Raw genomic sequence first — 7,330 nt, 5'->3', positions numbered from 1 at the left:
GTTACATAAAACTCAGTTTTGCCAACATTTTGGAAATTGTTCTTGTGTTGAGATGTTGAATAAAATCTTACTTTTCAAAAGGGGTGTACTCATTTATGCTGAGCACTGCATATATGGAATGCCTTTAAATTCTCAGTAGCACATAATGGTGTGATTTTATATAAAGTTTTATTACAGCCCAGTAAACATCAAATAGGAAAGTCCAACAGTTACTTATGGTGTCATTGAGTAAAAATGACAATTTTCAATTACGGAAGGTGTTGTGTAGTCTTTACTCAGTATGGTCTATAACTGAAAACAACCCTCAACAAAGAGCAGAGCCCACAACCCCAATTACCATGGCACTTTGTTGCCATTTTGGTTTGAAGGTCACGCTGCTGACAATAAACTGTACATGAATCCATGTTTCTAGGAAGTAGCAGAAGTCCATGGCCTTATCACACTGGTGTCCCTGTTTTGGCTCTCCTCACTTTAAGCTCCTTTTGGAGCTCATGATCAGATTCCCGTAATCTCCCAATGTCCAGCATGGGCTCTGTTAAAGGCTTTCCTTCTTTCTGCAACTGAGCCAGAGCAATAGCCCTCAGTAGTGGTGGGTATGGCACATAGCGGACAGGTTCTGGCTCCGGCAGAGGGATAAATTGCTTGAAGTTCTCTTCTTCATGCCGTGGTATAAGACGCCAGTCATGGTACATGACTTTGCTGATCTCCTGCTCTTCAGGCACGGTTTTACCTGGGTGAATGAAGAAGATGACCATCAATATAAGATCATCAAGTCACTCTACCTAAGATAGGCTCTGCTTATGATCCTGGATGAGAAATACGCTATATGGCCAAAGCTACAAGGACCCCACTCCAAATAATTGAGTGAATGTGTTTTAGTGAAGGGTACTGTTCATTCTACAATTCTCTAGCATACAAAGACATTTAGATTTGGATGTCAAGCCTACTACACACGGGCCAAATGTCGAGCGGTATTTTGGCATCTTCCAATTTTTATTGGATATTTGGCCCGATGTGGTAGCCGGTCTGTCAGAAGCCAGACGTTCGGTCGGCTTCTGTCAAAGAGGCATGATTGAAGAAGGTCTGCTGATCAGCTCCTGATCAGTGCTCTCAGCCAATGGCTGACAGTGTTGACCGAAGTGTTCTGTCCGGGATGGGGGGCATCCCTGTCAGAACCCAATAGCACAGCAGGGGAGCTCGCTGTACCAATATCGGATCATTAGTATACTATGACATACAAAGCCATCCACAACACTGCCCCAATTTACATATCTGATCTTATCTCTATCACCCAAACCGTACTCTTTGCTCCTCGCAAGACCTCCTACTCTCTAGCTCCCTTATCTCCTCCTCCCATGCTCATCTCCAAGACTTCTCCAAGGCATCACCCATTCTCTGCAACTCCCTACCCAAATCTATCAGACTATCACCTACTCTACTTACCTTTAGGCGATCATTAAAATCTCTCTCTTCAGGGAAGCCTATCCCGCCCTCTGCTAATACTGGAATCCTCTATGCTTCCAACCACTCCATCCCCCACAGTTTTACCTATTGTACCACTCACCCCTCCCTCCTAGATTGTAAGCTCCAAGGATCAGGGCCCTCAATTCCCTCTTGTATTGAACTGTATTGTTACTGTATTGTCTCCCACTATAATGTAAAGCGCTGAGCAAACCATTGGCGCTATAAAAATCCTATATAACAATAATAATTAGTACAGTGGCTCCTCCTGAGCTGTCCGTTTTTTTTCTCATTCAGTGTGTACCAGGCTTTAGTGCAAATAAAAAAAGTATCATGGACAATACTCGATTGTTCCTAAAGACATTCAGACAATTACAATCTGGTGGCAATTGTTCAATACGAATACCCTTAATTAACCTGAGATGTCCAACAAACTCATATGGGTTTGATGGTCAATAAATGTCCGCAAATCGTTAACCATATAGTGTACTTCACTCTCTTTCTTAACTACCTGCCGACCGCAGATAGCCGAATGACGGCTTCACTGCGGCCGGCCAGTTCTGAGTGGACGTCATATGACGTCCCCCCAGAACGCGCTCTCCTGCGCGCCCCAGGGGGCGCGCACCCGGCGATCTCCGTGATCGCTGTGTCCTACAGACACAGCTGATCACGTGATGTGGTAAAAGGCCAATCACAGCGCCTTTTACCACCTGATCAGCGGTGTCCAATGACACGCTGATCAGAGGGAAATGCAAGTGCCGGTTCTCGGCTGCACTTTCCTCACGCTGTCAGATCGTGAGGAAAGTACTGCCGAGAACCTGCAGTTGTCAGAGCGGGGATCGGCACCGATCATCAGGGCACTGATGATCAGTGCCCTGATGATCGGTGCCCAGCAGTGCCACCCGCAAGTTCCGCCCACCTGTGCCCAGCAGTGCGCCCACTAGCTCCGCCCACCTGTGCCCAGCAGATCACCCACCTGTGCCCAGCAGTGCATCCACCTGTGCCACTCTGCAGTGCCACCTACCTGTGCCCAGAAGTGCCACCTACATGTGCCCAACAGTGCCACCCACCTGTGCCCACCCACCTGTGCCCACCAGTGCCACCCACCTGTGCCCACCCACCAGTGCTGCCCACCAGTGCCACCCACCAGTGCAGCCCAGCAGTGCTGCCAGTCAGTGCCACCAGTCAGTGCCCAGGGGTTGTGCCAGTCAGTGCTGCCAGTCAGTGCCCAGCAGTGATGCCAGTCAGTGCCGTCTATCAGTACCCATCATCAGTGTCACCTATCAGTGCCACCTATCAGTGCTTCATATTAGTGCCGCCTATCCGTGACACCTCATTAGTGCTGTCTATCAGTGCCGCCTATCCGTGCCACCTCATTAGTACTGCCTATCAGTGCCCTTTAGTGCTGCCTATCAGTGCCCATCAGGGCCGCCTATCAGTGCCCATCAGTGCTGCCTCATTAACGCACATCAGTGAAGGAGAAAAAAATGCCTGTTTGAAAAATGTTATAATAGAAACAAAGAAACTTTTTTTTTTTTCAAATTTTTTGCACTTTTTTATTTATAGCGCAAAAAGTAAAGCGCCCAGTGGCGATTAAATACCACCAAAAGAAAGCTCTATTTGTGAGAAAAAAATTATCAAAATTTCATATGGGTACAATGTTGCATGACCGTGCAATTGTCAATCAAAGTGCGGCAGCGCTGAAAGCTGAAAATTGGCCTGGTAAATAAGGGGGTATAAGTGCCTGGTAGGCAAGTGGTTAAACAGCTTAGTTCATCAATTACTTTTCTACACTGTTTACCAAACAATTCACTGCAAACTCTACAAAGAATTAAAAGGAAACAATAGGGGTTATCTACTTAAACTGGAGGGTGCAAAAGCTGGTGCAGCTCTGCATAGAAACCAATCAGCTTCCAGGTTTTGTCAAAGCTTAATTGAACAAGCTGAAGTTAGAAGCTGATTGGCTACCATGCACAGCTGCACCAGATCCTGAACGCTCCAGTTTTAGTAAATCTATTCCTATGTATATGTGTAAGAATTTATACTAGAATTTGGAAAATTAATATAATGAGTTAGTTTGGCCAATTATTTTTTTTTTTCACATTTCATAACCCCTCATTTGCTGTGGCTTCAGTTTGTGTTGCTTGCCTATGAGTAAAAGGTCGGATGTTGCAATCAAATTTTATGGCATACTCCCTTTCAGATGCTATCATTTGAAGGCTGCACTGGGTTCTAAGCAGTCCTGCCAGAAAGACTTGCTTTTTTTTTTTTTCTTCAATAAAGTCATCTGCAGACAACAGGATCTATGAAAACAGAATTATATAACAAAATGCATCCACAAGATTCCTCTACGTTGATATGTTCCCTCAAGACTAGCTGGACGGGATCATCAGAGAGCATGTACGCACGGTTTTAAGCAAACTCCCACACCCCTTCCTTTATAGAAAACAGTATTTTAGATGTCATCCAGACATTTTTACCACCAACCTTAATTATTAAACTAATTGTAAAGGATTGCTTTTTATTTTTTTTTAACCACTTCCTGTCCAGCTGTTGAATATAAACGGCCAGACGGTGGCAGTACAGGGTCGGGTAAACATTTATAAACAGCCTCCCCGCCCCCTGCTTGTGCGCACTCCCTGGGAGCACTGTGATCTAGTGCCCGCTGTGTCCTCCGGACACAGTGGAACACCGATCGTCGTATGGGACCTCTGTGCAAGGTACCGATCATGTAATCACTGATTGGCCAATCAGTGATCACATGCAGAGTATTAAGCAAGATGTTACTTCTGACATCATTGCTTACTACGTGTGAAATCTGTGAATGATCACAGAGGTCACATGGTACAAAGCTATTCACAACAGCCTTGTACCATGTGACAAGCTGTGACCAATCACAGCTCACACAGTAGTTCTCAATGGCTACAAGAATGCAGCCAGAGAGAAGGAGCAATGATTGCTTTTATAGCCTTTATGGGTGTAAAAGCAATCAGTGTAAAAAAAAAAAAAAAATCTTCATCACCCCCCACAAGTAGTAGTGTCACCATGGTGACACTGTACTGCTAGGGCGACAGTATGTTAACATAATAATAATAATAATAAAAAAATAAAATAAAAATGTACAAACAAATGTTTAAAAATTATAATTTTGGTTATAAACTAATTTGGGTTATTTATTTATTTTTTTTACTAAAAAGATAAACGGAATAAATTTTGGCCAAGATTTACGATGAAATATTATTTGCAAACTTTTGTAAGAAAAACACTTTTTTTCAAAATTTTGGGACTTTTTCATTTACATAGCAAAAAAAAATCTCAGTGGTGAATAAATACCACCAAAATAAAGCTTTATCTGTTTAAAAAAAATGCTAAAAAATTCATATGGGTACAGTGATGCATGACCGCGCAATTGTCATTCAAAGTGTGATAGCACTGAAAGCTGAAAATTGGCCTGGACAGGAAGGGGGTAAAAGTGTCCGGACTTGAAGTGGTTAAATAACAAACATGTTATACTTAACTGCTGTGTGCAATGGTTTTGCACAGAGCAGCCCCAATTCTCCTCTCCGTGAGTTCCCCTGCTGGCACTCCTGGCTCTTTGCCCCCACCGAGTGCCCTCATAGCAAGCATGCTTGCTTCCGAGCTGGCTCTGTGTGTCCATAGACGCACAGAGCGCGGCTCCTCCCTGGCTCTGATTGACAGCAGTGGGAACCAATGAGGAGGGAGAGAGCCAAGAGAACGGCTGCTCCTGTGCACACTGCTGGATTGAGATTGGGCTCAGGTGAGTACAAGGGGAAGCTACATGCAGAAGGTTTTTTTTACCTTAATACACATTAACTTTCCCTTAATAATTTCGTTGAACTAAAATATTAACATGGATTTCTATTAAACTTTTTACAGTATGTTTTTGGTCTGTTGCTTTTTTTTTAAATTTGTAATGACATTTAATGTACCAGGACCTACCGCGATATGTTAAATAACCCCAGGCTTGCCCATGGTCCATGTTCTGGAAGACACAAACACAAGTTAAAATATGTAAATTAAGATTAAAGAATGAGCACACTGTTAACAAAACCTAGCTAGTTTCATATATTATTTAGGAAAATCAAGCAAGTTGGCAAACATAACCTTTCAAATTTATCCATCCTCCTTCGGTCACCTTAGGTCTTCAGAGTTCTTCAGTGGTATTCTAGAATCCTGCAGCTATCTTCACTGGAGTACATCAAAGAAAACACCCCTTAAACCTGTTTATGTGTGCGTGCTCTTAGCTGACAGTCTTTCAATAACAACTCTAAATTATAATCTGTCCCTATCATAAGTATACACTGGAGGTTTAACTAAAGTTCTGCAAGATGTAGCTGGTACATCTATCATGAAATCAACAGCTCTCAGTTTGTGCTATCTAAACATACACTATATTGCCAAAAGTATTGGGACACCTGCCTTTACACACACATGAACTTTAATAGCATCTCAGTCTTAGTCCGTAGGGTTCAATATTGAGTTGGCCCCGCCCTTTGCAGCTATAACAGCTTCAACTCTTCTGGGAAGGCCGTCCACAAGGTTTAGGAGGGTGTCTATGGGAAGGTTTGATCATTCTTCCAGAAGCACATTTGTCAGGTCAGGCACGAATGTTGGATGAGAAGGCCTGGCTCACAGTCTCCGCTCTAGTTCATCCCAAAGGTGTTCTATGGGGTTGAGGTCAGGACTCTGTGCAGGCCAGTCAAGTTCCTCCACCCCAAACTCAATCATCCATGTCTTTATGGACCTTCTTTTGTGCACTGGTGCACAATCACGTTGGAACAAGAAGGGAACATACCCAAACTGTTCCCACAAAGTTGGGAGCATGAAATTGTCCAAAATATCTTGGTATGCTGATGCCTTAAGAGTTCCCTTCACTGGAACTAAGGAGCCAAGCCCAACCCCTGAAAAACAACCCCACACCGTAATCCCCCCTCCACCAAACTTTACACTTGGCACAATGCAGTCAGGCAAGTACCGTTTTACTGGCAACCGCCAAACCCAGACACGTCCACTGGATTACCAGACAGAGAAACATCTCCACTGCTCTAGAGTCCAGTGGTGGCATGCTTTACACTACTGCATTCAATGCTTTGGATTGTACTTGGTGATGTAATGCCCGGATGCAGCTGCTTGGCCATGGAAACCCATTCCATGAAGCTCTCTACACACTGTTGTTGTGCTAATCTAAAGGCCACACAAAGTATGGAGGCCTTTAGCTACTTACTCTGCAGACAGTTGGCGACATCTGTACACTGTGCGATTCAGCATTCGCTGACCCCACTCTGTCATTTTACGTGGCCTACCACTTTGTGGCTGAGTTGCTGTTCTTCCCAGTTTGTTATAATACCACTAACAGTTGACCATGGAATATTTAGTAGTAAGGAAATGTCACGGATGGACTTACTGCACAGGTGGCAACCTATCACAGGACCACACTTCAATACACTGAGCTCCTGAGAGTGACCCATTCTTTCACAAATGTTTGTAGAAGGAGTCTGCATGCCTAGGTGATGATTTTATACACCTGTGGCCATGAAAATGATTGGAACCCCTGAATCCAATGATTTAGAGGGGTGTCCCAATACTTTTGGCAATATAGTGTATATACTGGAGCAGGGTGGATAAAAATCAATGATTTTTTTAAAAAAAAATCTGATTTGTTTTTATTTAAATCTGATTTTTTTTATTTAAAATCGGATTTTTTTGAATAAAATGCTTTTTGAGAAAAATATATTACCATCCAAAGGTTATTCCATCATGAAATAAAGATTAGTTTTTTAATTATGTAGAATAAGGCTGTATATGTTTAATTTTTTTTGGTAAATAAATTCCATTACTACATTCACAA

The 7,330-nt window shown here is 43.2% G+C and overlaps 1 pseudogene; it reads right to left on the bottom strand.

Annotated features, from left to right (window-relative positions):
- Positions 1–437: 437 nt before the first annotated feature.
- LOC149473125 (small ribosomal subunit protein mS34 pseudogene) lies at positions 438–755 on the bottom strand (annotated as a pseudogene).
- Between the last annotated feature and the right edge of the window lie 6,575 nt (positions 756–7,330).

Source organism: Staurois parvus, unplaced genomic scaffold (genome assembly GCF_062004578.1).
Source record: "Staurois parvus isolate SC_StPar_1 unplaced genomic scaffold, SC_StPar_1.0 ptg000018l, whole genome shotgun sequence".
NCBI lineage: Eukaryota > Metazoa > Chordata > Amphibia > Anura > Ranidae > Staurois > Staurois parvus.
Note: the sequence above shows the minus strand (reverse complement) of the source record. Positions and strands in the feature narration are given on the sequence as shown.